Genomic DNA, 24047 nt, shown 5'->3' on the forward strand with positions numbered 1-24047 from the left:
TAGCGTCGCTTTACCAGAGGGCTAGGTCTGCTGCAGCTGGGTCGTCTGAGTGAGGAGGGGGAGGAGGAGGAGGAGGGGGACGACACAGGTGCCCCCGCAGGAGGCCACGGAGGAGGAGGCGCAGGTGGCCCCGCAGGACGACACGGAGGAGGAGGCGCATGTAGCGTAGGAGGAGGACGAGGAGGCGCAGCAGGCCGCCTCTGGTTCCGCGGCCTCTGGTTCGTCGAGCGTCTACTTGCGAGGTCCCGCGAGTCTCCCCAAACGACCGATACCTCCTGAGAGACGCCCGTTGATTCGACCCGAGGGGGAAAAGTAAGTAACTTTATATGTTCCCATTGCTTCTTCATGTTATATGTCCAAATTCAAAGTAGAAACTAATATTTTTTATTAATCACTTGTGCAGGTCCTGGACGATTGTGGAGAGTGGAGGTGCTGCTAACAAATGCCAAGTCAATGGCATCCTTGGTCTTCTATGCAAGGAACACTTCCCTGGCCTGGTTGAGTACGCTGGAGTGATGAGGCCGGCCTATGCGTTCGACCACTACGCCGCCGCCCCCGATGCTGAAGATCGGGATGGCAGGGTAATAAGGCGGAGCGGGTGAAGCAGGAGCTGTGGGTAAGTGCTAAATTCATCGCATTCATTGCACATTATTGAAATAATGAATGATATACATCGTTATTTGCATGCAGGATTTCTTCAGATGTCAGGATGGATTTGAGAGCAAGGCTGATGTGGTGGCTACCAGATGCTGTAAGAAACTTGTCGTGGACATGCACTATGAGGCGCGTATCCAGGCCATTATAAGTTTCCACACCGACGTCCTTGGAGAGAAGGTCACCAAAACGGCCGCAAGAACCATGTCGTTGACTGAGAAGCAGTACTTGCAGGTAAATACAGCACATTAATATTCATTCCTTTTTATATTAAGTAGGCTTAATTTCATCTTCTAATATGTCATGTACTTGATGTCCTATAGATGATTCCTTATTGGTGTGCCGCGCATCCCGAGTGCTGGCAACAGATGGTGCAAAAAGTGGCGCTCCAATGAGTGGCAGGAGTCGCACAACGTTTGCCGGGAGCGGCGTTTGATGATGCCAGGTGTACCACACCATTAAGGCAGCCGCAGCCTCAGCGGATACGCAGAAGCATGGGTACGTGAATTGATTTATTTAATCTAACACTCAATTATACAAAATTTCTAATCATCTTGCTGGTTTTCTCGCAATCGTCGTCACATGCTGGCAAGCCTTGCTCCCTCTTCAAGGCATTTGCTATGGCCCGCAAGGGTAAGGCGACGTCCGACGTCAACTACAACCCGGAGGACGGGCCCGAGGCATACAACAACGCTACCGTCCACAGCCGCCTCAGTGAGTACACATCAATGGCAAGGGAGGTCCATGGTCTAGAATATGATCCGACCACCGAGGACCTTGACGGAGAAGTCGTCATGAGGGTCGGAGGAGGTAAGAAGTATGGGCGGTACTGGATTGCTGATGTCGCAATCGACTCGTCCTCTACTCCTACTCTATCTCAGATTCGAGCAAGGAGCACGAGCGCGAGCCCAGCCATACGACCTCGGCAGGACACTTCGCAGTACCGGATACAGGCACTCCTGGTTATTCCTTCTTTATCCATCGTTTATTGATTATTATAAACCTTTTCTTTGCATTATTGTAACATTAGGGTGAAAATTTTGCAGGACCAACTAGAAGAGAGGAGGCAACGTGTGGAGTTGGAGGCGAGGATGAGGGCTGAGCGGGAGGCCGAGCAGCAGAGGATGGCGGACATTCTTACTTACATGCGGACTCTTGGCGCCGCAATGGGCGTAGCTCCGCCACCTTCGCTGTTCGCTACACCTCGACCTCCTATTGAGTTTTCTACTCCTGTGAGTATGGATAGTCTTAGTCATGTCGTATGATCTTCATTTATCTTGTCTCACATGCAATCTCTTCTCCTCTATGCAGAATCAATCGGCAGCCTCAAACGATCCTCATGTTTCTCCAAATCAGCCGGGTTGGCCAGCTTGGTGATGGTGTAACTTGTGATATGACTTTTATCATGTTTGTGAGATGTTTGAAAACTAATCTGTGAGCGATGCCATGTTTGTAAACTAATTTGCGATATGTTTCTGAGATATCTGTGAACAAATTTGTGCTCATCAAAAACTGGTGTCTGATATATATGTGATGTTGGCGATATCTATATTTGTGATGTTCTGATAAATATGTGTGGATAGAATATAAAAATAAATTAAAATGGGTGATGCAGCTCACTTTGCCGAGTGTAGCACTCGGCAAAATCAGAGACATTTGCCGAGCGCCTGAACTCTGGCACTCGGCAAACAAGCAACCTTTGCCGAGTGCCTGCAGTTTGACACTCGGCAAATTAGAGACCTTTGCCGAGTTCTTGAAATCCGGCACTCGGTAAATAAGAAAACTTGGCCGAGTGCCTGCAATCTGGCACTAGGCAAACTCCATGCCTTTGCCGAGTGCCTGCAGTCCGGCACTCGGTAAATAAGAAAACTTTGCCGAGTGCCTGCAATCTGGCACTGGGCAAACTCCATGCCTTTGCCGAGTGCCTGCAGTCCGGCACTCGGTAAATAAGAAAACTTTGCCGAGTGCCTGCAATCTGGCACTCGGCAAAATCCATGCCTTTGCCGAGTGTCTGCAATCCGGCACTCGGTAAATAAGAAAACTTTGCCGAGTGCCTGCAATCTGGCACTCGGCAAACTCCATGCCTTTGCCGAGTGCCATCTCGCGGGCACTCGGCAAAGGCGCCGTCATGGGGCGTTTACTTCGCCGAGAGCTGAGAAAGGAACTCGGCAAAGTCTTTGCTGAGTGCCCGATAGAAAGCACTTGGCAAAGATGCCTGTGCCGACGACTTTTTTGCCGAGCCCTCTTTGCCGAGTGCGGCACTCGGCAAAGTGTTTGCTGAGTGTATTGTTTTGTTTGCCGAGTGTCGCAGACACTCGGTAAAGAACCTCTCTCCGGTAGTGCATGAAAGTGGTTTATACCTTTCCTATAAATATGGTTGAACACGTGGCTAAGTTACTCTTTTAGATTCTACTCTCACGTTCTCTACTTAGAGCAAGTTTAATGAATCCGCCGGGTGCCGGCTGCAAGACAGGGTGATCTAGTGGCAGACCCACCAGCGTTCAATGCACAGCACCACTGCTCAGCCAATAGCAGTTTGGAGTAGTGCCTCTCAGCCGGTTTGAGCGGGCATCTTCTCTCCTCGTTTCTTTAAGCTACACATAGACATCCACTCGTTCATAGTCAGTTATTAAACTTGCTCTTACGTGGTTATGTGACCACTACTATAATCTCAACTCACAATGTAACTGTTCGAAAATTCATATTTAAAAAGCATTCAAATTCAAAACTATTTTAAATAACTAATTCCTTAAACACTCTTCTTGAGCTCAACTCCTGTTGCATCTAATCCGTCTCAGATTTAATCATCCTCAATTTCTTCTCTCTCGCGCACATTCGAGCAAATCAGCATTCTTTTGTTTTCTATTCTCTCTTGCTCTCCAACCTGTGCGCTCTCACGCGCTCAACACATCTTCGCAGACGATGGCTTCCAGCTGCACCCACGTGCATGCAAGCTTTGCAGACCAGCAGCAGCAGCGTTTCCTGTACCATCCCCAACTCGCGCCTTTCCCTTTCCCTGCCGCCAGCGAGCTCCGCACGAGCTACCGGAGCCGTAACCATAGCTGCCGCGGCCGTCGGAGTCGACCTCCGTATCCCATGCCCGAAGTTACCAAAATGTAACCCCCTCACCATCCTCTCTCTCCCATGCCCTCTGATTCAAGATTGGTGGCCGAGCTGCTGCCGCTCGAGCTCAAAGCAGCTCAGCCATGGCGGAGGAAGCACGAGGAGCACGAACAACCTCCCCTTCCTCTATTTTTCCTCTCGCATAGTATAGGTCAGGAGGTACGTGGCCCAGGTGAACATATCAAGGCCACTCGAGCTATCAAGGCCCAAAAACGACCCCCACGAGCCCTGTTCCTTTTTCCATTTTCGATATAAAGCAGCACCCAACCTTGGAATTAACATATCTTAACCATCCAAAACTCCGATTCACCATATTTTTCTTCCTAATTTTTTCCACCATATTTTTCTTCCTATTTTTTTCTAAAAACTATATATTCCTTCCATTCTTATCTTCATTTAAACTCATTTTTATTTATGATATGCTTGTTTGTTTTTGTTTATCCTTGCGCTTTAGCCGAGGCAGTGATCAAGAACGAGAATGAGTTTAGAGTCGCCAGAGTACGAAGGCCAGTACTGCATGCATGGTCTGGCGGAGGCAGACGTAGGATTTAGAACGGGCTCACTTCTTCTCCCTCCATCTCTACTCCTTTTCTCTTTTCTTCATTTTCCCTCTCTTATCCTCCTCCTTTCCCTTTAGCTCCAGTAGCGTTGAACAGAACACATGGCTAAGGTTCAGTAATGTGGAATCATTTAGCTTGGGAATGTGTTCCTAACAATCAAACCTTCCCTTGATAGGTTTAGTGACCACTACTATAATCCCAACTCACAATGTAATAGCCTGAAAATTTGTATTAAAAAGCCATTCGAATTCAAAACTATTTTAATAACTAATTGCATTGCTTAAACACTTTTCTTGAGCTCCCTGTTGCATCTAATCCCTCTGGCAGGAAATGGTGTGTGCGGAGTCGTTGCACGGCCGTCCCGGTTTGCTGAGACGGGCTTCTTTGTCCTCTTGGCAAGGTCAGCTCTTTTTGTGGGGGTTAGGAGGTCGGGCCTCCATTTCCGTGGTCACAGTGGTGCATGGTGGGCCTCGCTAGCTCGGCGCGCCTACCTCACCCTACGCTTGATAGCGGAGGGTGACTTGCGGCCTGTCCCGTCACTCTGACGGAGGAGGTCGCAGGTAGTGTGGGTGCGGATCCACGGTGTTATGATGGCCCGGCTAATCAGGGGCGCCCTCGTCGGACCCTCGGTCCTTGGACGGAGCCCTATCCCATTTGTCAGGCGATACGTGTAGGCGCGCATGCGCGTCACATCGGTCTGGCGTATTTAGGCTCTGTTTGTTTCCGTTTATAAGCGGATTCTTGATGAAAATAATCGAAAAGCCCACCCAAACGCTTTGATTATTCTTCGATTTTTGGAGCCGCCGCTTACCAGCAAAGCCCGAAAACAACGTGAGCCCCGATTTCCCCACCGGCACCAAAAACTCGCGTAGCCTATAAGCGACGCGATTTTTCCTCCTCTGCCCTTCTCCCCCGACCGCCCTCCTCGCCGCCCCTCAATGCGCCGCCGGATCTGAGGATGCGTCAGCAGCGCCACCGGCTCCTTCGTGTGCTCGTGCCACCGTCCCTGTCCTCTCCCCTCCCCAACCAAAGCAGCGCCGCCTGCAGCTCGCTGGCTGAGCGCCGCCCTAGCCCCCAGGGTTCTGCCGAGGTCGCTGCTGGCGAGCCCTCTCCCGCCGCCGCCTGCGCCATCTGCGCCATCTCCCGCCTGCTGCAGGCCTGTCGCTCCTGCCCACCCTTGTTGCCGCCCTGCTGCCGTGTCGCCGCCCCTGGTGCAGTGCGGGACTTCGAGGCTGGCTGGAAGTAGCTGGCTAGTGCCGGAGCTTGAGGCCGCCCCTGATGGAGGCTCGTGGATTGTCAAAATGCGTGGGAGCTCGTGGAGGGAACAGAAGAAGAGAGGGGGCAGGCACGCGTGAAGAAGAGATAAGGATCAAAAGAAAAATGAGTTTATAATTTATGTACTTGTAGTTTAGAAATTAGTGCTACTACATATATTGGTCTATTTGTAATATTAATCTATTTGATCTAATTATATAGTCAAGATACTCAAAAAATATAAGAATTATTGAATTCTGCTCGTATTCAGCAAAAGAATGAGATATCATCAGCCTCAAGGGTATTTCAGACATTTACCACTCAACTCGGAGAATCGGGTCAAAATAATCAGGATTCCCAAACACCCAACTTATCCAGACACTCGATTCTCTAGACAGCTGGCTTATCTCAGAATCATGATTCTTAGAAAAACGAGATCCAAAAAAGCGGAAACAAACAGGGCTTTAATGCCTCCAGCAGCCAATCTCTCCCTACTCCACCCGGGGATTCGGGGGGGGGGGGGGGTCGGATTTGGCTGTTGGATCGATGCTGGTTCCCCTACCCTACTGAGCTGGCGGGAGGTCAAGACGATGGCACGTGTCCGGCGGTCGCCTGCTGATCTGGCTTCCTGAGTCGCCATCCTGCCTAGCGGGCCGGCACCGCTAGCCCGGCCGTCTTTGGCCCCGTTTGTTTCCGCTTAAAAGCTGATTCTGGATGAAAATAAGCGAGAATCTCACCCAAACGCTTCGCTTATTTTTCGCTTATTTCAACCACCGCTTCTCTGGGAATCGCCGGTTCAACGTAAAACACGATTCTGGGAAAAGCGTATCCAACCTCGCGCACAGGAGAAGCGAGGCTTTTTTTCCACCCGATACCCCTCCCTCCTCCCGTTACCCCTCTCCTCCCGATACTCCCCTGCGCCGCCGCCGATGGCTTCCGTTCCCCCGCCGTCGCCGAGCCCCGATGCGCGGCCCACGCGAGTCGTCCGCGCGCCACCGCGGCGTCCCCCGCCCCGCGCGCCCGGCCCGCCGCCGTGGGCTGAGCGCCGGCCCGCCGCCGTGGGCGGAGCGCCGGCCCGCCGTGTCCGTCGACCTCGACCGCGGTCGCCGCGGGCCGCGCCGAGGTGGACGGCGTCCGCGCCGCGTCGCTCCCCGCGCGGCACCGCCGGCGCGTGGAGGGCACACGGTGGCAGCGGGACTGGAAGGTGTCCGAGGCCCCCCCCCCCCCCCCCGACGCGCACGCCGTCAACGCCGTGCTCAACTGCTGGGCCGGCCGCTATGCCCGCCGCAATTTCCCGCTCCTCATCCGCGTATGCCCCCGTGCTTTCTTCTTAGCACGTGCTATGTATTCGATGCAATGACTGTTAGTGCGGATGCTACTATTGCCTAGTAGTGTGGTATTCAAATGGCTCAACGGGAGCCAAAAAAATGGGTTTTTTGCTACTAAATTGGTAAAAAATGGGTTTTCCGCTATGGTTTCGTGATTTAGTTGTATCCATCATTTATGTACTCGTAGTTTAGAAATTAGTGCTGGAACAATGTATTGATATATTGTGATATTAATGTATTTGATCTAATAGTAATATTATGTAGTCAAGATACTTAGAAAATATAAGAATTATTGAATTCTACTCGTATTCAGCAAAAAAATGAGATGTCATCAGCCTCAAGGGCATTTCAGACATTTTACCACTCAACTCAGAGAATCGACTCAAAATAATCAGGATTGCCAAACACTCTGCTTATTTAGACAGCCGATTCTCCAGACAGCATACTTATCTCAGAACCCTGATTCTCAGAAAAGCGAGGTTCAGAAAAGCGGAAACAAACAGGGCCTTTGCATGCCGCCGGGTGAGATTAAGGGCCCGCTGGGGTTTTTCTTAGAGGTACCCATGGTAATTGACCCCGACACTTGGGTCAGGCACAAATGGTGTAAGATAAATGTGCTAACTTCTTCAAAAATTCCAATCAACCTTCTATCAGGATTCCCAGTTCATAAGATTATATAAAATGGAGATGAAAAATGGAGCAAAATCGGGTAAACTATTGAGCACAAAGTTCTATCACCTAATAAATTCTATCAGTAACATTTTAAGTATATTCACTCATAAAAAACATTTTAAGTATATTTCATTTTAAGCTTTCAGTTCTTGAAGAGTAAGTTAGAAAGGCCAAATTATGTCACACTTTAAGCCAAGTCGCTGGACTAATGCTAGGACTACGAGTACATTAACAACTTGTGATGGAGAGTTGCGTGCAAAAATATTAGAAGATAATAGACAGATTAGGTCATCTTCATAAGTCAAATGCAACCAGACCACAACTCTATCCATTTCTGATATGCATCAAATATCACTATGTAAAAACTATCCTATAGTGACGTGAATTTATCGCACGTCATTTTTTGCTTACCAACAATACTTTATTCGTCACTTTAACGGAGTAAAGATGACGCAGTCCAATAAAATAGATACATAGGTGATGAACTTTAATATAATCCATCACTTATGTGGTCACGACCAGGGTTTACAAAACCGGTGGGAACCGGTCCGGTTCCGGTTTGGGCCGGTACCAAACCGGCACAAATTCAAAATTTAAATTTGAATTCAAAAAAATAAAAAATTCCTAAAAATACTTCAAGGTGCGACGAATCTAATGGTGTCAAATTTTCTTAAAAAATTTGTTCGTTTAACATACTTTTCGGGCATTTAAATTTAAACCAAAAAAGAAAAGCAAAAAAATGAGACGGCCCACTAAGGCCCACTTGGTAAACCGGTCAAACCGGTCGAACCAGCCGGTATACCGTTCCAAACCAGTTATACATGTGATTTTGAATTTGGATTTGAATTCAAACCGGTTAAACCGGCCGGTAAACCGGTCTCACCGGCCGGTATACCGGTCTAACCGGCCGGTATACCGATACGAACCGGTTGAACTGAGTTTTTTGAATTCAAATTGGAAAAGAAAAAATAAAAATCCCCGCCGGGCCCACCTGTCAGTCTCTCCCTCTCCTCCTCCTCTGTTCTGCGCGGAGCGCGCCGCGCGCACGCGTCGCCGTCGCCGGCGTTCAACTCCGGTTTCCGTGCTACGTGCCGGCCATCCTCGCAAGCCGTGCCTTCCCTTCGCTCTTCCCCTCGCCCTCTCCTTATCCGCACTCAGCCGGCCTCACTCCCTGCCCCAAACCCTAGCCTTTCCCCTCCACCACCGGCGCCGCCCCGAGCTTCCTCCTCACCGCCGATTCGTCGCCTCCGGTGAGCCCCTCGCCAATTCCTCGCACGGGGAGCTCCCTCTCGCCGTCCTCCTCCGATTCCGGCGCTCACCCGGCCCTTTCCCCTCCCCTGCAGGCCCGCCACCGCGCCGGTCCGCCCGCCGCCGCCCATCCCCGTCGCGCCACCCCCTCACCGCCGCTCCCCATCCACGCTGTCGCCGGTGAGGCTCGCCTCCATCCCCTCTGCGCCGTGCTCACGCCCCCCGGCCTCTTTCCGGCCCCGCCTCTCCGCGCCGCCTCTCGCCGCCGTCTGCTGGCGCCGCCGCGCACGCGCGTGCGCGCGCACCGCGCGACGCGCGCGACGCCGTGGCCGCGCCCACGCCGCGGTCAAGGCCGGCCTCGCCTTGACCCGGCTGGGTGGGCTGCTGGCCCGTGGGACCCACCTGTCGGCCCCTGGCTGACGGGTGTGGCCGGCTCGGGGTGTACCTAGCAATTTTAGTTAGGGTTTCTTTAGGTTTATTTGAGCAGCAATTTTGCAAAATCCATAGAAATTCATGTATAGCTCCAAAAATTATGAAACTTGTTTTGTTTTATTCCTCTGGATGAGATCTACTTAGGAAAAATATTGTTGTGCATGTTACTTTGTTGTAGATTTATCTATAGATTTATCTTGCAATAGTGAGTTTATTGCTTAGTTATTTGTATACTACTCGAAAAATGTCAAACCAAATTTTTTTAGACTCCCTGTGAGGAGTAGTTTTCAGTGGTGCAACTTGTTCACATGGTTCCTTGCTGTTTATCAAAGTTTTAGTTTGTTTTCTTATACTTTGTCTGAAAATGGTTTATTATAGAACTTTGTGCAGAAAAGCGATAAAATGGCAAAACCAGTTTTGTTAGCTTTTTTTATGCCTAGTATCTAAGATAATTTTATTTGATTTGTTTAGTTTAGGTTGTATTCCTTTTGTGATTTAATTTTTTTAGAGTGGCTGAAAACTGTTATATTTATGATTAAATATAGGAAAATGCTTTTGTTGTAAAACCAATTTTCATGAGTTCCTTGTTTGGTTCTCTGCATGCTCAAGTTATTTCATGATTTATGCTCGCTGTTTAGTTCATTCCTTAATTCGTGCATCGCATTCATGCATTTTAGTGACCGGACCGTCGGAGAACGAACCCGTGGAGCCCGCCGAGTCCGTTGAGCCCGAGCCTGGAGTCCCGTTTGTGGTCGAGCTAGAAGTTAACCAAGGCAAGCAGCTATGCATATTCCTTGCACCTATTTAATCTGATTTAGTTTAGCTATCTCACCGGGTAATGTTGGGTTATATGTTATATTTTGTATTGCATTCTTGTACCTAATTTCCTGCATTACCCTTCCTTGAATTGATATCCATGCCTCTGTCACTTGTTAGTCAATGAACTACTTAATTTGACTAAATGCTTAGCCCTGCTTAGAATACTTATATTGCTTGCTAGAAGGGAATGGTTTGGATTATCACACTTACCTGTTTATCCTTGATCGCACTTGAGCTGGGGCAAGTAGAGTTTGGTAGTACCGAGATTCGAGCGAAATGGTAGGGCCTAGAGAATGAAGTCACATGGGCATAGTCCGCTTGGATCGATTAAGGACCGAGTGGATGTCATCGGCCTTGAGCACCTTTCCGTGCTACCACATATCCAATATAATGGAACGGATGAGCCAATTACCTTCTTTGACTTGATCATTGGGTCCCGGTCCCAGATGCGTGGCCAAGGGCTATGCAGGGAGGCTTAGTGTGTCCCCGGGTGGAACTATGTGTAGGAAAGTTTAGAGAAGTCTCCGGTGGAACTAAATCTCCACGCGCAAGCTGGGCGTACCCTCAACGGTTGAGCCTTATTGGGAACGGTTGACGTGAGTACCCCCTTCCCCGACGTGATTGGTTGGGTGAGTCGCATGGTCCTCGCATCGTGTGGGTAAAGTAGTACACCCTTGCAAGGTTATAATCAATTCGAATTGCCGTGCTCTCGGATATGAGCAAGCTCTTGGTTCGCCGAATTCCTCTTAGAGAGTTTCGGTATTGTTGGTTTTGGAATCATGTCTTGTCAATGATCTACTGGCTTTTATGTTACTCTCTTAATCAACTAAAAGTGTTTGGGTTGGGCAAGATTAATTAATTTTGATAAGTGTTAGTGTAGAGAGTTAGTGCTTGCGCAATAATTACTTAACATTAAAGCTTTTACTTGAGCCTTTGCATGATCCTTGTATATGTAATCGCGTAAGTCTTGCGAGTACCTTTTGTACTCAGGTTGCTTTCTAAACCTAGTTGCAGGTGAGCCCGAAGTGGTGTTCGGCCATTTCTACCCCGCTGATCCAAACGCGGGGGAAGAATAGGTCGTGGTGGCTGTAATGATGTCCTTGAGCAAGGCGTCATTACTTTAGTAAGTCTTTATCGTAATCGAGCTTCGCGAGAGCATGTAAATGCAATAAACTTTATGTTTCTATTTAATATGGCTTTCGTGAGCCCAAGGCTTGTAAGTGAAGTTTGAAACCCACATATGTTGAACTTGTAATATTAAGCTGTGAACTCTGATTGTATAAAACTGCTCTTTGTGGATTTTTGGCGATGTATTCGATTGTAAACGGTATGTGCATATGCTGATTCTGGGCGTATGTTGGAGCACATACCGGGACTACCGGATTTGATATTATTTTGGATGAATGACGTGTCGGTTATTCGTGTCTCTAGATGTGGGATAACACGTGGCACGCTCTCCGGCAAGCACGTGTTAACTCTCATCTGGATGATAATGACCGGCGGTTCGTTTAAAATAGTATCAAATTGGGCGGTTCTCACAACGGGTATCAGAGCTAAGGTTTCATGAAGTGAACCAAAAATTTGCTTAGTGGGGTGAGAGTAAAATAAAATTTGATCACTTGCACTAAGATTTACTTTGGTTAAAAATTTGAACTTAAGGTGAAATGCTACCTTTCTTCCTTTGTCTTAGAGCTAATTCTTTCTTACTGCGTCACTCGTTTAATTAAGACATGCTTAACCCCTCTTGTCTTCATGAGTAGCGAGAGCGTAGGAAAACCCTTTCACCTGCTGGAAACCGTTTGAGCCTTTTACCGGGGTTGAGAGGGTGAGAATCACCCATTGTCTTGAGCGCTAGTAGGAGGGTTGTAGCGCTAATGGACAATGCGGTTGTTTCGGGTCGTAAGTGAGTGCTAGAACATTAAGGCGTACTCACGATGTGAGGAGACGTCATGTTGCATTCATACCTCGCATGCATGCATATTTTCTTTTGGTTTCAAACCTGCATCTAACCAATCTATTGTGCCGTGGTCTAGTTTTCGATGATCTCGTTCTTGCTAATCTTAGTGGGCCAAATCTATCCTTTCTCTTAAATATGTTATTCTAGTGTTGATATGTGTTAGATGTTTATCTACACATTGTCTTTCCACCCTGCCTTTGAGTATCATTCTCCATATCTAAGAGAAACAACTTTCCATATCATTCTCCATATCTTTCCACTGGCCTTATAGAGCTCATGCCCGGGACTGCTCCTATCTCCAAACAACCTTACCGAATGCCTCCCAATGAGTTGAAAGAATTGAAGAAACAACTCAAGACTTTATTGGACAAGGGTTTTATTCGCCCGAGCTCCTCTCCTTGGGGATGCCCGGGTCTTTTTGTGAAGAAGAAAGATGATAGTTTACGGATGTGTGTTGATTACCGTCCGTTAAACGAAGTCACTGTCAAGAACAAATATCCTCTTCCTCGGATTGATATCTTATTTGATCAATTCTCAGGAGCTCGGTATTTCTCAAAGATTGATCTGAGGTTAGGTTATCATCAAATCAAGATCCGGAAAGAAGATATTCCAAAAACGGCTTTCTCTACTAGATATGGTCTCTATAAATTCACTGTTATGTCCTTCGGCCTCACCAATGCACCGGCTTATTTCATGTATCTGATGAATAGCATCTTCATGGAGGAACTTGATGTTTTTTGTGATCATCTTTATTGATGATATTATCATTTATTCCAAGACCAAAGAAGATCATGCTCGTCATATTCATATCGTCCTCCAAAAGCTTAGGGAGCATCATCTTTATGCCAAGTTCAGCAAATGTGAGTTTTGGCTTGAAGAAGTATCTTTTCTTGGTCATGTCCTCTCCAAGGATGGTATTGCTGTAGATCCTAGCAAAGTGCAAGATGTCCTTGATTGGAAGCAACCTCAGAATGTCCATGAGGTTCGGAGTTTTCTGGGACTTGCGGGATATTACCGCCGGTTCATAGAGAACTTTTCTAAAATTGCGAAGCCTATGACCGAGTTACTGAAAAATGGGGTCAAGTTTGAGTGGTCCCCAGCCCGTGAAGAAGCCTTTCAAACCCTTAAGGATCGTCTCACTACTGCTCCAGTTCTTGCTCAGCCAGATATTTCCAAGAGTTTCGATGTTTATTGCGATGCTTCTCGCATCGGTCTTGGCTGTGTTCTTATGCAAGAAGGCCGAGTGGTGGCTTATGCTTCTCGTCAACTCAAGCGACATGAAGAAAATTATCCTACCCATGATTTAGAGCTTGCGGCCGTTGTTCATGCTCTAAAAATATGGCGTCACTATTTGCTTGGTAATCATTGCAACATCTATACTGATCACAAGAGCCTCAAGTGTATTTTCACTCAATCTGATCTCAATATGAGGCAACGTCGATGGCTTGAATTAATCAAAGATTATGACATTGAGGTGCACTATCATCCCGGTAAGGCGAATGTCGTCGCCGATGCACTAAGCCGAAAGGCGCAATGCAACTGCTTGACCATAGCTTCTCCTGTGCATACTCTCTGTGATGATCTTCGGAAACTCGGAATTTCTATGGTCAAAGAAGGTTATCTTGCTACTCTTACAGTCAGATCTGATCTTTATGATCAAATTAAGGAAGCTCAAAAGAAAAATAAGGGTATGGCTCGAATTCGGGAGTTAATGAATGAGGGTAAAGCTCGATGTTTCTCTACGGATAATCAATGAGTTCTATTCTTTGGAAAGCGAATTGTGGTGCCTAAGGATCATAACCTCAGGCAAATTTATCCTTGATGAAGCCCATAGTTCTCAATTCTCCATTCATCCGGGAAGTACCAAAATGTATCAAGATCTCAAGCAAAGGTTTTGGTGGACCCGCATGAAGCAAGAAATCGCTCGATATGTCGCCGAGTGCGATATTTGCCAAAGGGTTAAAGCCGAGCATCTCAAACCAGCTGGTACTCTTCAGCCCTTACCTATTCCATCATGGAAGTGGGAAGAAATTGGAATGGATTTCATCACTGGATTACCCAAGTCTTCTCAAGGATATGATTCCATATGGGTAATCGTGGATCGCTTGACAAAATCGGCTCATTTCCTTCCAGTAAAGACTACGTATCATGTCAAGCAATATGCGGAGTTATATCTCACTCGCATTGTCTGTCTGCATGGTGTTCCTAAGAAAATTGTCTCTGATCGTGGTCCTCAGTTTGTTGCTCACTTTTGGAGAAGTCTTCACGAAGCTATGGGAACTGATCTCACTTACAGTACTGCTTATCATCCTCAAACCGACGGTCAAGCGGAGAGAGTCAATCAAGTCTTAGAAGATATGCTGCGAGCCTGTGCTCTTATATATGAGAAGAAATGGGTTACTTGCTTACCATTTGCAGAGTTCTCTTACAATAATAGTTATCAAGCAAGTATCAAAATGTCACCTTTTGAAGCTCTATATGGAAGACGGTGCAGAACTCCGATCAATTGGTCCGAGTCTAGAGAAATACCTTTCTTTGGTCCAGGTTTGGTGAAAGATGCCGAGGATCAAGTCAGGATTATTCGTGAGAATCTTCGCATTGCTCAATCTCGTCAAAAGAGTTATGCTGATCGTCGTCGCCGAGAACTACATCTCAAGATTGGTGATTATGTTTATCTCAAGGTTTCTCCATTTAAGGGCACTCACCGTTTTCAAGTCAGAGGAAAGTTAGCGCCACGTTATGTCGGACCTTTTCGGATTATCAAGAAAGTTGGAGCAGTGGCCTATCAATTGGAACTTCCTCAATCACTCTCCGCAGTGCACAATGTCTTTCATATCTCTCAATTGAAGCAGTGCCATCGTGTTCCAGCTGACACCATCGACCTTGAGTCACTTGATCTTCAACCGGGCCTTACCTACGAGGAACACCCAATTGCCATTCTTGATCGAGATGAAAGAAAGGTGAAGCGTAACATGGTGAAGTTTGTGAAGGTTCAATGGAGCAATCACTCCGAAGATGAAGCCACTTGGGAGCGTGAGGATCGATTACGTCAAGAATACCCGAAATTCTTTTCCGATGAGTAAGTTTTCTCCCTACCCCACCCCACTTTCTTGATGAAGTTCGTAGTTCTAGATGTTATATATGTGCACACAGTCACCATCAAGAAAACCCTAGGAATGTCTCACACCACATCATCCCTGCCTTTGTGCATTATCTCTTAGATGTTTATCTTGTCTAGGTGAATATGGCCTCAACCAAGTCCGAATTTTATCCTTCCCCTCTTGTCTACCTAAATCTCGGGACGATATTTTCTTAAGGGGGGAGAGTTGTCACAGCCCTGAAAAAAAGAGAAAAGAAAATAAAAATCCCCGCCGGGCCCACCTGTCAGTCTCTCCCTCTCCTCCTCCTCTGTTCTGCGCGGAGCGCGCCGCGCGCACGCATCGCCGTCGCCGGCGTTCAACTCCGGTTTCCGTGCCACGTGCCGGCCATCCTCGCGAGCCATGCCTTCCCTTCGCTCTTCCCCTCGCCCTCTCCTTATCCGCGCCCGGCCGGCCTCACTCCCCGCCCCAAACCCTAGTCCTTCCCCTCCACCACCGGCGCCGCCCCGAGCTCCCTCCTCACCGCCGATTCGTCGCCTCCGGTGAGCCCCTCGCCAATTCCTCGCACGGGGAGCTCCCTCTCGCCCTCCTCCTCCGATTCCGGCGCTCAACCGGCCATTTCCCCTCCCCTGCAGGCCCGCCACCGCGCCGGTTCGCCCGCCGCCGCCCATCCCCGTCGCGCCACCTCCTCACCGCCGCTCCCCATCCACGCTGTCGCCGGTGAGGCTCGCCTCCATCCCCTCCACGCCATGCTCGCGCCCCGGCCTCTTTCTGGCCCCGCCTCTCCGCGCCGCCTCTCGCCGCAGTCCGCTGGCGCCGCCGCGCACGCGCGTGCGCGCGCGCACCGCGCGACGCGCGCGACGCCGTGGCCGCGCCCACGCCGCGGTCAAGGCCGGCCTCGCCTTGACCCGGCTGGGTGGGCCGCTGGCCCGTGGGACCCACCTGTCGGCCCCTGGCTGACGGGTGTGGCCGGCTCGGGGTGTACCTAGCAATTTTCGTTAGGGTTTCTTTAGGTTTATTTGAGCAGGAATCTTGCAAAATCCATAGAAATTCATGTATAGCTCCAAAAATTATGAAACTTGTTTTGTTTTATTCCTCTGGATGAGATCTACTTTGGAAAAATATTGTTGTGCATGTTACTTTGTTGTAGATTTATCTATAGATTTATCTTGCAAAAGTGAGTTTATTGCTTAGTTATTTGTATACTGCTCGAAAAATGTCAAACCAAATTTTGTTAGACTCCTTGTGAGGAGTAGTTTTCAGTGGTGCAACTTGTTCACATGGTTCCTTGCTGTTTATCAAAGTTTTAGTTTGTTTTCTTATACTTTGTCTGAAAATGGTTTATTATAGAACTTTGTCTGTTCATGCATTTTAGTGACCGGACCGTCGGAGAACGAACCCGTGGAGCCCGCCGAGTCCGTTGAGCCCGAGCCTAGAGTCCCGTTCGTGGTCGAGCCAGAAGTTAACCAAGGCAAGCAGCTAAGCATATTCCTTGCACCTATTTAATCTGATTTAGTTTAGCTATCTCACCGGGTAATGTTGGGTTATATGTTATATTTTGTATTGCATTCTTGTACCTAATTTCCTGCATTACCCTTCCTTGAATTGTTATCCATGCCTCTGTCACTTGTTAGTCAATGAACTACTTAATTTGACTAAATGCTTAGCCCTACTTAGAATACTTATATTGCTTGCTAGAAGGGAATGGTTTGGATTATCACACTTACCTGTTTATCCTTGATCGCACTTGAGCTGGGGCAAGTAGAGTTTGATAGTACCGAGATTCGAGCGGAATGGTAGGGCCTCGAGAATGAAGTCACATGGGCATAGTCCGCTTGGATCGATTAAGGACCGAGTGGATGCCATTGGCCTTGAGCACCTTTCCGTGTTACCACATATCCAATATAATGGAACGGATGAGCCAATTACCTTCTTTGACTTGATCATTGGGGCCCGGTCCCAGATGCGTGGCCAAGGGCTATGCAGGGAGGCTTAGTGTGTCCCCGGGTGGAACTATGTGTAGGAAAGTTTAGAGAAGTCTCCGGTGGAACTAAATCTCCACGCGCAAGCTGGGCTTACCCTCAACGGTTGAGTCTTGTTGGGAACGGTTGACGTTAGTACCCCCTTGCCCGACGTGATCGGTTGGGTGAGTCGTATGGTCCTCGCATCGTGTGGGTAAAGTAGTATACCCTTGCAAGGTTATAATCAATTCGAATTGCCGCGCTCTCGGATATGAGCAAGCTCTTGGTTCGCCGAATTCCTCTTAGAGAGTTTCGGTATTGTTGGTTTTGGAATCATGTCTTGTCAATGATCTACTGGCTTTTATGTTACTCTCTTAATCAACTAAAAGTGTTTGGGTTGGGCAAGATTAATTAATTTTGATAAGTGTTAGTGTAGAGAGTTAGTGCTTGGGCAATAATTACTTAACATTAAAGCTTTTACTTGAGCCTTTGCATGATCCTTGTATATGTAATCGCGTAAGTCTTGCGAGTACCTTTTGTACTTAGGTTGCTTTCTAAACCTAGTTGCAGGTGAGCCCGAAGTGGTGTTCGGCCATTTCTACCCCGCTGATCCAAACGTGGGGGAAGAATAGGTCGTGGTGGCTGTAATGATGTCTTTGAGCAAGGCGTCATTACTTTAGTAAGTCTTTATCGTAATCGAGTTTCGCGAGAGCATGTAAATGCAATAAATTTTATGTTTCTATTTAATATAGCTTTCGTGAGCCCAAGGCTTGTAAGTGAAGTTTGAAACCCACATATGTTGAACTTGTAATATTAAGCTGTGAACTCTGATTGTATAAAACTGCTCTTTGTGGATTTTTGGCGATGTATTCGATTGTAAACGGTATGTGCATATGTTGATTCTGGGCGTATGTTGGAGCACATACCGGGACTACCGGATTTGATATTATTTTGGATGAATGACGTGTCGGTTATTCGTGTCTCTAGATGTGGGATAACACGTGGCACGCTCTCCGGCAAGCACGTGTTAACTCTCATCTGGATGATAATGACCGGCGGTTCGTTTAAAATAGTATTAAATTGGGCGGTTCTCACACTCGTCCCCGAGCTTCGATCCCATGAATCCGGTGAGCAGGGATGCAGCAGGAGCAGCAGAAGAAGGTGCGTGCGAGGTTCCAGCGATTCCTGCCTCTTTGATGTTTCTTCGTGAATTTCCCGATTATCTTGTGCACCAGCGTTGATGCTTGATGTCGATTCCAGTTCTAGGCTGCTAATAAGCGTGAGCCGTCGATTGCTAATGTTCGGAACAACTTTTTTCAAACAGTGTAGACAATGCATTTGTTGAATAGCCGTCGATTGCCGTTGATTCCAGTTATCTGTAATGGACGATTTTTTTTTCAAACAGTTTGTTGGTTCAGCGTGTGCAATTCATTTTGCAGAGTTCTGCAGAGGCTGAGTTCTTCGCGGAGTATGGAGATGCAAACCAGTACAAGATCCAATAAGTCATTGGTAAGGGAAGCTATGGGGTTGTGTGCTCGGCCATTGATCTGCACACTCGACAGAGAGTGACCATAAAGATGATACACAATATTCTTGAGCATGTCTCTGATGCCACAAGGATCCTTCGGGAGATCAAACTTTTAAGACTCCTAAGGCATCCCAACTTATGTTTAGGCTGATAGCATTCCCTTTCATCTCCTTTTAGATAGCAACTCACAGTGACCATTTAACTGCATATTGTATTTTACATTCATAGCTATCATTTGAGCTGATACTGAGCTTCTATAATTGCAGCTAATGTTTATCATCGTGACCTGAAGTCCAAGAATATTTTAGCGAACTCTAACTGCAAACTGAAAATATGTGACTTTGGACTAGCACGAGTTGCATTCAATGATACCCCAACAACAGTATTCTGGATCGTATGCAAGAAAAAAAATCTGTTCTCTTGTTTATTGGATTGAATTATAATGGATATCATATTTGATACATATGCCCCGCAGGAATATGTTGCAACAAGATTGTACAGAAATCCTGAGCTTTGTGGATCCTTCTTCTCCATGGCGAGCCCTATAGTTATATCATACAAATGCTCACTATATTGACAGAGGAATTCAGTTTGAGTTATGAAAAGCTACGTTTGATCGTCCCATTATAAGTTAGCTATTAGCGTTTGACCCAAAGGACCGTCCAACTGCAGAAGAGGTAATCCTTTGGTGCTCTGTTACCTTAATTTTTTCTGCTGCCCAATTCATTTTCCTCTATGGAATTAGGCCTGTGATGTTGCTTGCAACCTTACTTGGTAATCCTTAGTGTTTGTGAGGTTTCTTTAAATACTTTTTTTGTGTCAGGCATTGCGTTATCCATACTTCAAAGATCTTGCCAAGGTTGAAAGAGAGCCAATCTGTCGGCCAATCAAAAAAGTGGAATTTGACTTTGAGCACAAAAGAATGTCAAAGGAAGAGATAAGGGCACATGGAGGACAACCTTTCTCTACGCAAGGTTTTAGCTTTTCTGTATTTGCGCATGGATGGTGCTTTGTGCATGCATGTATTTACTCATATATTCCTTCATTTCAACTCTCTCATGGAAATACTCGCTGGCTATGTTACACAGTGCTGTTGATCAATTTAAGAAGCAGTTTTCTCATCTTGAAGAAAGCGGTGATGCTGAATCCCACAAGACAGCAGCAGGCTGCAATAGCATCTGGGAAAAAAAAGGTGATGGTTTGTCCCAAAAAAGAGACCCCTTGGAAGGTACAAAATCTTTCTGACCACATTGCCTTTTCCGCTGCTCTCTTGAGCTGTTCAGGGTAGTTGATCGAGACTAGACCTCTATGTTTTGAATACATACTTATTTGTTGCCTACAGTTATCCAATGCTAGCTGAAATGCTTCTTGATTCGTGATCCTCTTTCTTCTTTGGTGATGGGATTCTGCTGGTCAACTGGACTAGATAAGTGGTTCCACTTTTTTTTACTTTAATTTGGAGCAATCACTTGAAACAATCTGTATCTTCGGATTAATTATGTATGGTTGAACAAGTATTGCTTTTCCTTCGTTCCAGGCAGTTTCACAACTGATAAATGCTAAAAATGCCTTTGTTCTAGGAATTGCTAGAGTTTACAGACTTTACAATTTAATTATAGTTAGGTTTGGGTAGGAGTGATCTATGTTATTTCTGTGTATGATCAAATGAATTAGCAAGAAGCTGCATATGTGTTTATTGTAAATGGATGAAGTAGCACAAGCTACATTGGTGTTTATGCATTGGTATCTGTAATCAATGAAATGCATTTTCTACTTTGTTTTTTTATTCATAAATTCACATTGGTGACGGGTAAAACTATAGCACGTCACCAATAACCAAGTCCATTGGTGACAGGCTACATGTTGGTCCGTCACTCATAACCATCAACAGTGACGGACTATGAATATTTCTAGACTATAGGTGACGGCTATTGGTGACGGGCAATAGTTATAGTCCGTCACTTATATTAGTCATAGGTGATGGGCATGAGCCCCTCACTTACAACTTCTCATTACCCCTCACTTATGGCTTTTATTGCCTGTCACTGATGGCTGTTTTTTACATAGTGTGTGCTGCTATTTCCTCTATGAATACAATAACAGGAAAAATTTCTAATGATCCTATCAACCATCCAACCTTCCTGGAACGAGTTGTATAAGCTCCTTCAACTTACCATTCTTTACAATAAAACAGCCTCATTTTTCGGTAGATAAACATCAAGGTTTAGTTAAGGGAGCATTAGGTACTTGGTAGGCACCTTAAGAAGGCTTGAGGGAAACATTTGGTACTTGTTAGGCACCTCAAGAAGGCTGCAATGAACCTGGGATTTTATATGTATGGCCTTCCTCCCCTCTTCTACGCGCACGAACAAACACCTAAATTCCACTGCCTTTGTTGCTGCATCTCCGTTCTAGTAGTCTGGACGCACAGACTCGCTAGAAGAGTTGGTCTCTGGAACTTCGTTCTCCTCGAGACTCAGCACAAAGTGGAGGGTGATCAAATTTTTAGGGAGTGCATATGCGCGACTGCTCCCTGCAACTACTCCCCAACGAGCTTCTGTGAACGACTAGTTCCCGACAACGCCTTTGCACCGCGAATATTTGCACGCCATCAGCTTCCGATCTACTACATCGAACAAGCCCGACTAGAATGTCGACTGATTTGGGTAACAGTGCATCCGGTGCCTTCGGCACTGACATCATTTCAGGGTACTTCCTAAACTTACTATTTAGTTTTGTGTCGTTGTGGTAAGCACAATAAATCTTGTTCCTGTTTCTGTTATTAAATTTGTCATAATTTATCTTGTAGTTTGGATTAAAACAAAGTGTAAATTGCCTCTGATTACAACACCCCCTTGGCCTGATATGTGCGGCTGTGTGCGTAAGCCGAGGAGGTCACTGCGACAGACTCAAACTTGACTAAAGCCGACTTGACCTGACCAAAGAAAGTAAAAGTGCGGCCACTTATTAAGCTCACTCCTACATAATAATGAAACAGATATAGCCTGACCATTTTTTTAGGGGAAATCGGAAGGGAGCGCCCTGCCTTTTTATATATAAAAAAGAAAGAATATTTACATGCATGGTACACGAATTGGAAACCCAAAGTAAGAAATTGAGAAAAATCTTTTAGAGAGTATACTCATCCCACAGGTTGATCATTCTGGTTCTACTCATGCTGTTTTGTGACTACTACTATAATCCCAACTCACAACCAAAATACTATCCATCCCAAGTTTGGGGGTTAATACAATCGAAACATTCCTGACGTTGCTTTGGAAATCCATAACTTTTCTTGCATATATACTACATCCTAATTCCTAACTATCCCCTCCATTCTGAAATGTAAAACATTTTGGTTTGTCCTAAGTCAAACGGTTCTAATTTTGACCAAATTTATAGAAAAGAGTAAAAATATTTTGAATATCAAATAAGAATAATTAGATCCATTATGAAATATATTTTTATAATTAATTTATTTGATGTGTTAATGTTAATATTCTTCTCTATAAATTTGATCAAACTTAGACTACTTTGACTTAGGACAAAGCAAAATACCTTATATTTCAGAATGGAGGGAGTATGTAAAAATGTATTCACTGTGAAGGTCTAATTTAACATATCCAGCTAGCTAGTATGCTCTTTATGGTAACGATTTTCTAATATTCATATTTACCAATTCTGATTCTGGCTCTTTAAATAGGAGTGGGGGGAGGACCTGAGGTTCATTGCCCACGTCTTCATAACTCCCAATATTAAACCACAGCCGTGAAGGTAAAGGTCCGATATCAAAGACATTACCAATAACATGCTGATGGACCTGATGAAGATGTTCTTTACCCTGCTATTTGGATCCCTATCACTAACTGCGCAAGGTAAGGTTCCAGTCATTAAACCTATTACAGAAAAATACATGTGTCCCATTATTGATGAAAACAAAACTATGCAGGTGGTCGACCACAGTTACTAAATGCTAGAAGTTTGACTGCTAATAACATGTCAACTCAAAATCATTTGATGAGAGCAAGATTGCCATTATATTTTGTTCTGTGGGGAAGTGTGATTTCTTCGGAGCTGGCAAGAATGTTATTGCTGCCCAGATGGAAGATGGAAAGAATATTGCCACCAGACAATGGAAGAGTGCAGGGCCAATTGCGCGTTGTGCAGACCCAAATGCTAGCTACCACCATTTGCGTGATTGACGATGGAAGACCGACCAACCGGTCAATGCGATAATAAATGACACTTTATAAAAATAAGGTTAATCTCAGTAGGGTTTCATAACATTAAATATTATTAATTTTGTTGACATAACAAGGGGAGAGAAGGATGAAGTTTCATAGGATATGAGGAGAGTTTTATCACTATAAAATTCATTTGACATAGTTATATAGTTCTCAGACTAGATAACTGTATCTATAAAACTCTCACTGAGACTAACCTAAGCTTAGACGGCTGCGGCACACGGCTAGGGGGTCAAGCCAAGGACCAAGGTCAGCGGTGCCGAGGTCACGAGGGAGGTCATGGAGAAGATCAGGAGAAATGGAGGACGGAGGAGGTGGTCAGGGTCGAGGCATCATGGCGATGCAGCGGCATCGAGGTGTCCTACAGGTGTTGAGGGGAAAAAGAAATTGCCCAATTGCCAGTGATTTGAATATGGATAGTTAAGACTTGGAGTCTGTTGGTTTACCCACCTGTTAAGAAGTTTTCTATTTTTTACAATCCTCTTAAAATTCTAAATTTAGCTAAGATTATACCTAAGCTCTTGGAGTTGCTCTAAAAATCAATCCACTACAATACATTAGTAGTGCTTTATGTCTAAAATTATATTGTTGTTGGAAGACAAAAGAAAGATAGGTACTCCATGTTAAATAATTAGACAATTGTATGATTAAATTCCGAAATAAATAAATTATGAATATGACTAGAACTAGTATGAACAACTCTATCATACTAGTAGTAAGACACAGCAGAATCATAATCTCAGAAAACATGATTAAGAAACAGAGCGGAAAACAGTGTGAGTATTGAGTCTTGGCCTTCAGGAAGACGAACGGTGCTGACGGAATGAAGATGGTCCTGCTAACGGAGTGCAACAGATGACGTCGTAGATGATGATATGCCGCGGCACCAGACTTGGACGGAGGACGAGTCGTGATGAAGATCTTTGAGCAGTTGCGTCTGGCGCTTCCCAAAAACTTTATTCGGCATCTCCCGGTGCAGGATCCCAAAGGCGAGAGGTTCTGGAGACCTGCTCTCCCGTTCGTCGGTGCACGCCGACGCTCGGGATAGAAAGCTACGGTGGCAGCGCAACAGCAAAAAGAGGCAAAACCCTAACTCAGATTAGAATAATTTTGGTGAAGGCCGATAGGTTGTATATATAGAGCTCCCACAATGTCGCGTTGTGATCGGA

The 24047-nt window shown here is 46.0% G+C and overlaps 1 pseudogene; it reads left to right on the top strand.

Moving 5' to 3' along the window:
- Positions 1–18243: 18243 nt before the first annotated feature.
- Positions 18244–20410, top strand: LOC120650736 (annotated as a pseudogene).
- The last annotated feature ends 3637 nt before the right edge of the window (positions 20411–24047 follow it).

This window comes from Panicum virgatum, chromosome 9K (assembly GCF_016808335.1).
Source record: "Panicum virgatum strain AP13 chromosome 9K, P.virgatum_v5, whole genome shotgun sequence".
In the NCBI taxonomy this organism is placed as follows: domain Eukaryota; kingdom Viridiplantae; phylum Streptophyta; class Magnoliopsida; order Poales; family Poaceae; genus Panicum; species Panicum virgatum.